Source organism: Rhagoletis pomonella, unplaced genomic scaffold, assembly GCF_013731165.1.
Source record: "Rhagoletis pomonella isolate Grant_MI unplaced genomic scaffold, Rhpom_1.0 Rhpom_scaffold_00011, whole genome shotgun sequence".
Taxonomy (NCBI): Eukaryota; Metazoa; Arthropoda; class Insecta; order Diptera; family Tephritidae; genus Rhagoletis; species Rhagoletis pomonella.
In genome coordinates, this window is record NW_023458565.1 from 12,120,906 (window position 1) to 12,131,516 (window position 10,611).

Consider the following 10,611-nt stretch of genomic DNA (forward strand, 5'->3'; position numbering starts at 1 on the left):
TTTTTAAAATATTTTGAATAATATATAATTTTTGTAATATTTAACGAAACATGTGTGTAAGTGTTTCTTGTTAAAAATAATTATTCATAAGCCATCCTTTCATTCATACGTACATATGTGTGTTTGTATTATATGCATGTAGTACATTCATACCAGAAAAATAGGTGCTTAAATTCGGGGTCTTAAGAAGGGGTTGCTTGTTGGGTATCGATATAATTATCGACTTCGGTATGAACATTTTCCGCTCAATTTCAATATTATTTATTGCTATTTCCACCTTTTTTACTGTATCGTTATCGATATAGCGATCGATTTTGTTGTAAGTTACCTCTTCTCGGACATATAAAAACAGTGAGTATAATTAGGGTGACCATATTTATGAGAGCCGAATACGGGACAAAAAAAAATTTTTCAAATTTTTTTCCACACTATTTTCCCTGAAACAGTATCCTGATAGTAACATCACAAATTTGTAGGATATTTTTCTCGAGATTTTTACCCCGTAAAATATGTTTAAAAAAAATTCGTTAAATTTTAGTATAAAAAAGTGCAATTTTAAGTCGGTATGTCTTACAGCTAATTTTTGGCATTTGTTTTTTTTTTTTTGTTGACGGTGTGACGCATTTTTTCATACAATGTATGTATGTTCGACCTTTTTTTTATGAAAGAGAAGCAAATGAGCAGCACTTTCCGCTCGCACTTTATTATCCTCAATTTTAATGAGTTACCAAACTGCAAGCCAATTTTTTTTTTCTAAAGATTCTAATTAAAAAGTTTGAAATTTCGGTGAAACATGCAGAATTAATTTTTATAGTTTTTTGCACAAAGTTGGAAATATGTTTTTTTTAGGAAAAAAGCTTTACTTTCATAAAATAAATAATAAACATTAAATAAGCCAAAAAAATAGCCAAAACTTACTGTCCACTAATTGTCCACTGTACCTATTCCTCGTTTCGAATCACAGGCATTCAGATTAGAAAATAATAACTGTTTATAAAGGAAATTACTATTACGGATGGTCACCGTAAGTATAATATATACTACTCACAAGTAGGGACCGAAAATAACCGTTAAATATCGAGATTTTTATTTCTAGATCATTGCAAAATTGTTATTTTTTCGATCATTTTTAACCGTTATAATGGAGACTGCAATTTTACGGCAGATTTAGATCTTTTATTATCTAAAAAATTTATTCTGAAAATAGCGGTTATAATTATGTCGAAAAATGAGTACAATTATTTTTGATAGCAAAAAAAAATAATAATAAAAAGAATGAATTAATGTTACGGTCCCTGCTTACAAGTGCTGGCATGAATGAAGCGGCTGCAAGCGCCTCTAACTGCAGAACTATTTAGTGTCGGATGGACCTCAAACATGTGCATATGTACAGGGATACTATACATGTGGGTGTAAAGCAGATACATACATACATATATGTAGATGCATGTTTGATAGATTGAGAAATAAAGAGCACAATTTCATTCAATGTAGTCTATTTAATTTGTAAAAGTATTTATTATGCACAGTAATCAGTGGTAACAGATACAAATATATATATGTACATACAGTATGAGTATGTATTTAGCGACTGTGACGGTCTGGCTGAATGATATGTGGGTTTGTCTGTCTCCACATACTATCTATATGTATGTATGCAGGTATGTATGTAGGTGTGTATGAATGCACCAGCATGCATGCAAAGCACATAAAAGCACACGAACATATGTATGTATGTACCGTTTGTAGGTACATATACAAATATGCTTTGTATAGCTAAAGTTCGGTTCAATGAACTGGCGTGTATTTCATTCATAAAAATTTTTACCCGATTCCATAATTCGCCAAGTAGCGAAACTGCATGCATATCGGCATACATACACATAGTATGTATATGTACATATGTTTCTATGTATGTATGTGTGTGACTACATGTACTAAACCGTGCATATGTGCAAGTAAACAAGTGCACTTCCCACTCTTTCGTTTTCACAAAAAGTTTGAATTTGTGCCGACAAAAATTTACAGTGCCGGCCAATTGCATAGCGTTCTCTTTTGATGGCCAGTATTGATAGTTTCCCTTTTGTGCATTTAATGTTTATAAATTTTCTATAAAAATATAGCATACTCTATAATCCGATTTTCAAACTTTATACAAAATTTCTTTTAATTGAAGAATTTCAAACTAAAAAAAGTGGAATTCTTTTGAGTAAACAGTTTTGTAGCCCATTAAGTTTTAGGTTTTTTTTTGATATTTCTTTTTGTTGAAGGCGTTCCGCATTTTCTTCATACTGCCTTTTTTATTATAGAAGAAAACCCTCGACAAAAAAGAAATCTAAAAAATCGCGTTGATTTGAATTTGAAACGTCCATCTTATTATGCTTAAATTGAACGGCTTATGACAGCCAATTTCATGAAAGCAATTTAAAAGAAAAATGATTTAAATTTTTTAAATTTTATACGAAAATTTGTAGAGTTTGAAAACTTGAAAAAGTTCGAAATTTTGATGAAAATTTTTTGAATTCTTATAAATATAGTTACAAAATTGGATTTACATGGTTTTGTCAAAAAGATTGTAGTGTTGTTGAAAATTTGTTGAGTTATTATAAATTTTGTAGACAATTTTTAAATTTTAAAGTTTAAGTTTTGATAAAAATTTGTTGAATCATTATAAATTTAATAGTTTTTGAAAATTTGAAGTTTAAAATTTTGATGAGATTTTTTTGAATAATTATAAATTTTGTGTAAATTTTGAAAATTTGAAAAGTTTAAATATAAATTCTGTATAAGGCTTCAAAATGAGATTTACAGGGGGTTGTGAAAAAGATTGATATTTTGATGAACATTTTTTGAATTATTATAAACTTTGTATAAACATTGGAAATTAAAAAAAAAAATTTAATTCTGATGAAAATTTGTTGAACTAGTATAAAGTTTGTATAAAGCTTACAAATTATAAAAATGTTAAAGATTTTATGACAATTTGATAAATTATTATAAATTTTGTAGTTTGAAAAAGTTTGAAATTTTAATGAGAATTTTTTGAATTATTATAAATTTGAAAAAGTTTAAAATGTTGATGATTTTTCTTTTTTTAATTTTTATAAATTCTGTATAAAGTTACAAATCGGATTAATATGATTTTGTATAAAGCTTGTAAGTAAGAAAAAGATTGAAGTGTTGTTGAAAATTTGTTGAATTATTATAAATTTTGTAGTTTGAAAATTAAAAAGAATTAAAATTTTGATGAAATTTTCTTGACTTATTGCAAATTTTGTACAAAGTTTAAAATTTCAAAAAACTGAAATTTTTTCAAAATCTTTTTAATTGTTTTAAATTTTGTATAAAGGTTGGAAATTGGATTTACATGGATTTTTTTATAGAAAGCGCTATATTTTTAATGAAAAATTTATGAATATAAAAAAGGCACACGCTCAATACTGAGGATACAAAGTAGGCGCTATTCAAGTGGACGTCGCTGTATGTGCGTCAGCATGTACATACATATGTATATATACATATTTAGTAGATGGCTGCCTGTGAACTTATTTTGCTCGTGAGTGTATCTTTTTGTATCTGTTGTTAAGCGCGTTTTCCGTTTGCTACAAATTTCTATTGCTTCAATTACTTTTAACTGCTTTCACTGACATCATCCGTAAAGTATGAGCACACGATTTTTTTTTGCCGTTCACATACTTACATACATATGTATAGATGTAGATAGTACAATTGTATATATTTATATTTAGCTGAGCTACTTATTTAGCAGCTGACTTCACAGGCGAACAGCTGATGCAAACATATGTTCACACAAGAGCGCTTGCACGCAAACACACACAACACAGCCAGACATGCAGTCTTAATGCATTCATTTAATATACTTATACAGACATTCATACACAATGCACGCTATTCACAATCAACACTAACAGTGGCAACTTGGCGTCATTGTTTACATGCATACATATAGTACATACATACATATATAAATCTTTATGTAGCAAACCACTCTGGCCCCAACGCCACCAGCACCACCACCACCTGCCAGGAGGTTAATTGCCAATACCGGCACTACTTATTGATAGATCAATGCATCCGGCGACTTTATTGGTGGTCTCGCATTCAAGTTTTAAAGTTTTAAAGTTGAATCGATGAAGTGTAATCATAACAACAAACAGCATGTAAATAAATTGTAATCAAAGCGTATCCTTTGATCTGTGGCATGGCAAGTGTTTATAAATTATACTATGTACATACATACATACCTAGGAAAGTAAAGTTGCTCACACGCCGTGATATTTGCTAAGCCAATGCTAATCTCTTTGTACTGACCTAAACTCTAAAGGGTCTAAATAAGTTTTCTCATCAGGTGGTATTTGCCTCTATGCAATATTTATGCATAGAAAAGCTTCATATAATTTTACTTGGCGCCGACGAGTATTTTATATGCGGCATGGCATATCGGTAGTGGATGGGTGTGAATGGATTGCAAGCATATGAAACTTCAAAATGAAAACAAAAAAACACGAAATTGAGTGTGTTTAGCACTCACGCCACTTTGATGTGAAATAGGCTGCCTATGGTGCACTACAGGGAACAGAGATTGAATTATTAACAAAAAAAAGTAATTTAATTTCATTTTAATTTTTTATGCAGCGAAATTTCTTTGTAGTTTTATTCGCCTATACTTTTGTAACTGATACCGTTATCGATGAAGTTATCGATTTTGTTATGGATATTTTTATTATCATATTTACACACATACATAGTTCATATTTATCGATATCGCTATTGAAGTGTTTATCGATGATTATCGACATATGTATGCATAAGGTTTTAAAATATTTATTGGTGATACTTTTTTTTCGAAGATATCCTTTATGCTAAGATATCACTGGTCGACGGCCAAAATTTACCAGAGACGCCGTTATGAAATTCGTATGTAAAATCACCCCCTGATTCCGAAAATCAAGGTTATTTTTAATTTTATGGTACCGTTTTTGAGATATTTGCAATTTACCGTTTTTGCAAAAAAAAAAAAAATTGGGTCCACTTAATCATATATATCTCAAGAACGAATTAAGCAATTCCAAAACGGTTTGAAGCTTTTAAAAGGTAAATTTTCTATAAGCTGTGCATACAACACTTTTTGCTAGGCCCTGTAGATTCAAAGATAACGAACAATAATTACCGATTTTTTCAATTTTTTTTGTAAAAATATAAAAAAAATTGTACTTTGCGGGGAAGGATCTCGAAAACCTTTTATTTTTTTGCAGATTTTTTTTTTCTCCCTAAGCTCTGTTGTATTACAAAAAAAATAAGGTATCATCGAAGAAAATCGATGCAAAACTATGTAAGTTATAAGCGATCAAATAAAAATACCCATGTTGCGCAATTTCAACGTATACCTCAAAACGTATGTATGGTATAAAGAAGAGTGAAATATCTAGCTATGCTCTGTTTCTATTGAGTCAAAAGTTCGATTTATGAATGAAATTACCCATATTTTTAACATTTTTTTAAATTTATTTATGTTTATACTATATTCTAACAATCTTTATCTTGATTTGATTTTACTATGTTGTCGAAATAATTATGTGTTCTACTTTGACGCTTATTCAGTTTAGGATCGGTTTCTCTTATGAGAAACCAGCAGTAATCACCCATCATTGCGACGTCCCAGAATCCTTGATATCGATTCTCAATTAATTTCATTTGCTGATGAAACCTTTCGCCATGTTCATCACTTTCGTCGCAAAGATTTGCCGGAAAAAAGCTCAAATGTGAGTGGAGAAAGTGAATTTTTAAAGACATATTTACGCCCATTTTCGCATAATTATTGATTAGGTCGTTCACTATCTGCTCGTAGTTAGGGCTTTTGTGTCTACCGAGAAAAGAAGCAACGACCTTTTCAAAGGATTCCCACGCTGCTGCCTCAACTGATGAGAGTAGTCCTTTGAATTGATTATTGTTGATCAACTTTCTTATTTGTGGTCCAACAAAAATACCTTCCTTTATCTTGGCTTGAGAAATATCTGGAAAAACTGTTTTCAAATAGTCGAATGCTTCGCCTTCTTTGTCCAAAGCCTTAACAAAGTTTTTAATGAGACCGAGCTTGATGTGTAAGGGTGGAAGTATGATTTTCTCTTTCTTGACAATTTGAATGTTATCCACACCAACGGTAGACTCGACTCTTTCCGGCCAATCCTTTCTGACGTAGTGGTCCTTACGAGCTCGGCTATCCCACATGCAGAGGAAGCAGCAGTGCTTGGTGTAGCCACTTTGTAGACCGCATAGCATTGCAACGACTTTGAGATCAGAACATATTTTCCAATCATGCTCTTCATATTTGATAAATTTGAGTATTTTTTGCATTTCCTCGTAGGTTTCCTTTGTATTTACTGCATGTGCAATCGGGATAGAAGGCTTTTTGTTACCAATATGCAATAATACAGCCTTCAAACTCAGTTTATTGCCGTCTATGAACAATCGCCACTCTTTTGAATCATATGTTTGACCAAACTCTTTGAATAAACCAGGGATGTCGTTGCAGTAGCATATACTGTCTTTCTTGGTATAGTGTTTGGAAAATGGTTCGTGACGAGTTCTACTATATGTCACCTTAACATCGGATGACACAAATTTAAATTGCTGCATACGAGAAGTGTGGATCTCGGCGTTTTCCTTGGATAGTTCCAAATCTCTTATCCAATCATTAAGTTGTTTCTTTCGTTTTCCATGCGAAATTCAGTACAACTTGATCCCCCGCACTCAGATGTTACTGTTGACAATGGAACTGGATCCGCAACTGCCGTTGAATGTAGTACTGGTAATGTCACTGTAGGTACGCTAGCATAGGTTACTCCTCTTGATCTTCCAATGCCAAGTACTTTTGTTTGACAAATATAACACTCTATTGAATGGCAAGTAGGTTCTCTCCATATCATTGGTGTATCAAATTTTGTTTGTTGTCCTGATTCCCACTGAATCAATTCTACTCGACACGATGTACACAAAGTGTTCGGTGTCCATGGTTTTTCAGCACTTTTAGGCTCAATTCCAAAATACTTGGAGTATAAAGTTTTGATATAATCTGAGAACACTCTTCGTCGCCTTATGATAGTATATTGGCCACACATGAAACAGAACATATCTGGATCCTTATTACACTCAAATTCTCGCGTCCTTTTACTCATTTTATTTTTTTTAATAAATCACGGTTTTGAAATTAGACTTATGAACTGAACTATCTCCGGCGAGCCTTGAAGATGTTATGAAGTTTCAAAGCGCATTAACTCATATTTATACTCGGAACAAGAATAAAATTGAAAAAATCAAATCTTACCTAGACAGAAAGGTTCCTTTTTATAACAAGCCGGGAAAAGAAAATACTACCTGTTTTAGATGTAGGCTTTAGAAATTTTCTGTGTCTTATAATTTTGAAAATCTACCTGCATACTTACCCATAACTGACGGAAATACATGTTTATAACTACATGCCTACAGCAGGTTTCGAACCCAACCACTCTTCCTTTCGATGCAACCACTCTACCTACTATAATACAATTCGAGTATTAAAAGTACTATTTGATTTATTTAAAGAAAAAGTGTTATCATTGTTATGGTGTTATTCGTTTATCCGGATAATATCTCACTTGCACTTTATACCTTTAATATATGTATGTATGTATAGGTACATACATTGAAGTTGCGCAACCTGGGTATTTTTATTTGATCGCTTATAACTTACGTAGTTTTGCATCGATTTTCTTCGATGATAGCTTATTTTTTTTGTAATACAACAGAGCTTAGGGAGAAAAAAAAAATCTGTAAAAAAATAAAAGGTTTTCGAGATCCTTCCCCGCAAAGTACAATTTTTTTTATATTTTTACAAAAAAAATTGAAAAAATCGGTAATGATTGTTCGTTATCTTTGCATCTACAGGGCCTAGCAAAAAGTGTTGTATGCACAGTTTATAGAAAATTTTATTACCGTTTTGGAATTGCTTAATTCGTTCTTGAGATATATATGATAAAGTGGACCCAATTTTTTTTTTTTGCAAAAACGGTAAATTGCAAATATCTCAAAAACGGTACCATAGAATTAAAAATTACCTTGATTTTCGGAATCAGGGGGTGATTTTACATAAGAATTTCATAACGGCGTTTCTGGTAAAGAGAAAAAGTTGAAATTTGTGGTCCAGTGTATTTAATTAATCGACACTTTATCAATATCTGAACATTTTTAGCTTTATCGATACATTTCTCGATATATACATATACATGCCTACGTATACGTATTTTGAGCTATCAAAATATTTAAATACAAATGAGTACAAGAGTGCAAAGTAAAAGTTCCAATTTAACTTCAGAAAAAACTGTTAAGTCGATGCGGAGCCTAAAAAAATAGCGGGGGTTTTCATGCAGCTTGAACACTTGCTGCTACGGGCGTACAGCAGATCTATAGCAAGGCGGGCGAGCCCCTTTTTCCGCCGCCACATCCGAACAATTATGTATACAAAACGAACAACTTCAAACTTCAAAACCCCTATAGCCTCACCCTTAACTAGAGGTGCGACACCACCGAGCTCTTCTACGGCCGCACAAGTCCCAAAACTAACTTCACCATGTCGGGTGACAACAAGTTCTCATTACCTGGACGATTCTTATTCTTATTAAAAGAATAGTGACTGTTTTTTGGGATTTGAGTCTCAAAGTGTTTGTCTTGATTTCATTATCAATAATTTTCGCCATCGCCTTTAGCTTAAAGGTGGTTAAGCTGATAGAACGAAACGATTTAGCGAATGAGTATTTACTTTTTCCTTTCTTGGCCATAAATGTTACCCGAGCTATCATCCACACTAACCGCATCTAGGCTATGGCTACGGTGTACTTCATTACCTCTACAACCATCAACCTCTCTCGCTGTTGTAATAAGGCCGGACACACCAGTTGTGACTTGTATCGATCAAATAAGCCGAAAACCCATCTGACTTTGGCTAGCGAAAAGATACATCTTCCAATGCCCCAATCAGATAATTTGGTCTAAGTGTATGTAAAGTCATCATCTCCATGGTCTGAACGAATGAGTTCGGTAAGTGTGTGGCGAGTAGAAGACGTGCTCTTAGCGACTTAGTTGTTAATTGGAACTGTTTTTTATCTTTTGTTAGGGCTTCTAAAGCTTACCATCTTCGCTTGCCCTATCGTGTTTTGTGCCTACTGTATATCAAGCTAGAAAAATGGTATAGTCCTTTGAGCACCCAGTTCACTTGGCCTTTCTTAAGTACGGAGACCACCATGGAGTTTTCGAGTGGTTGTTGAGGTTGGTTGCCATAAATCCTTCCCGCTTTCGGTTCTCTAGCAAAGTTGGGGAAAAATGGGAGAGTAAAATAGGTCCTCTCTTTGTCAGAAGTCGCAAGGTTTCACCCGAAGAATTTTTGCTGGTAAAATCGGATAAAGTGTCAAACCATCAGCTGTTCAGTGTTGTCAAAGCAACATAGGCTAGGTGCGAGAATATAATATACCCGAAGTAAAGCATGCTTATCGTAAAAGGCGACTAAAATCCATTTGGTGTGTGTGTCCCCCGAATGGCATACCACCTGAAATACCCACCAACGTTTGTATGATAATACTACAGATGGTACCCACATGAGTTCATCCGCATTTGCGGCAGGGGCAAGGATTTTGTAGGCCCCAATCATTGCCAAAGTCTCCAGCGTCATAGACCAGAAGCGCGACCTGAAGGAGAGTTCGGAGCTAATGCCAATCCTCTCTTCTTCAGAGTCAGAAGAGGACCAATCGTTTGCAGGGGATGTGGTTCGAGAAGCAGCGCGCTGCCAACGACCCTCCTTTGACGCAGTTGGTCCTCCTTCACAAATCCAGAAGGGAAGGAGAAGGAGGAAGAATAGGGGGCGGGGAAACCCTCACCTCCTGTCGCTACATCCAGCAAGCAGCCAGGTCTAAGGAGGTTACTCCAGTAGCCAGTGGAACCTTGGTGAAGAGAAGGAAAACTGCGGCGACATCCTCCAATGCCGGCCCCAAGGCCTCTTCCGAGTCCTAGTGTGGTAGGTACTAGTGTGACTTTGCGCAATTCCGATCTTGCCCCGAACAATCGAGTACAGCGACAGAAAATGGCGGTATCAGCCAGACAGCCCTCTGGCGGCACGAAATCCTTGCCTAAAACCAAGGGTACAAGTTATGCAAGGGTCGGTCGAGGTAGAATTACTCTCGAAGCATCAAAAACCTTCCAACTACGTCAGGAGATCTGAGGGCTTCTGGCGGCATGAAATCCTTGCCTAAAACCAAGGGTAGAAGTTATGCAAGGGTCGGTCAAGGTAGAATTAATCTCGAAGCATCAAAAACCTTCCAACTACGTCAGGAGGTCTGTGGGCCCGGCCGACTGGTTGTGCGGCCGTAAAAGGACCTCAGCTTATTGCAGTAATTTGAAGGGCGGGTTCGACTCAGCGGATGACTACTGCGAAAAGTAAACACTGCAAGAGCCATCTGATTCGGGCCGTCATTGCATCCGGCACTGCAGACTGAAAATATAAAAATAACGGTTATAATATGACCAAAAAATAAAAATACAAAATTTATCAAAAATACAAAAAAA

The 10,611-nt window shown here is 34.4% G+C and overlaps 1 long non-coding RNA gene across 1 annotated transcript in view; it reads left to right on the forward strand.

Annotated features, from left to right (window-relative positions):
- LOC118746625 overlaps positions 1-10,611 on the forward strand; it is a 19,938-nt gene that overhangs the window by 9,010 nt on the left and 317 nt on the right. The window contains exon 2 of the long non-coding RNA XR_004993862.1: positions 1,783-1,786. This is a non-coding gene — a long non-coding RNA (uncharacterized LOC118746625). The remainder of the gene's footprint in view (positions 1-1,782; positions 1,787-10,611) is intronic.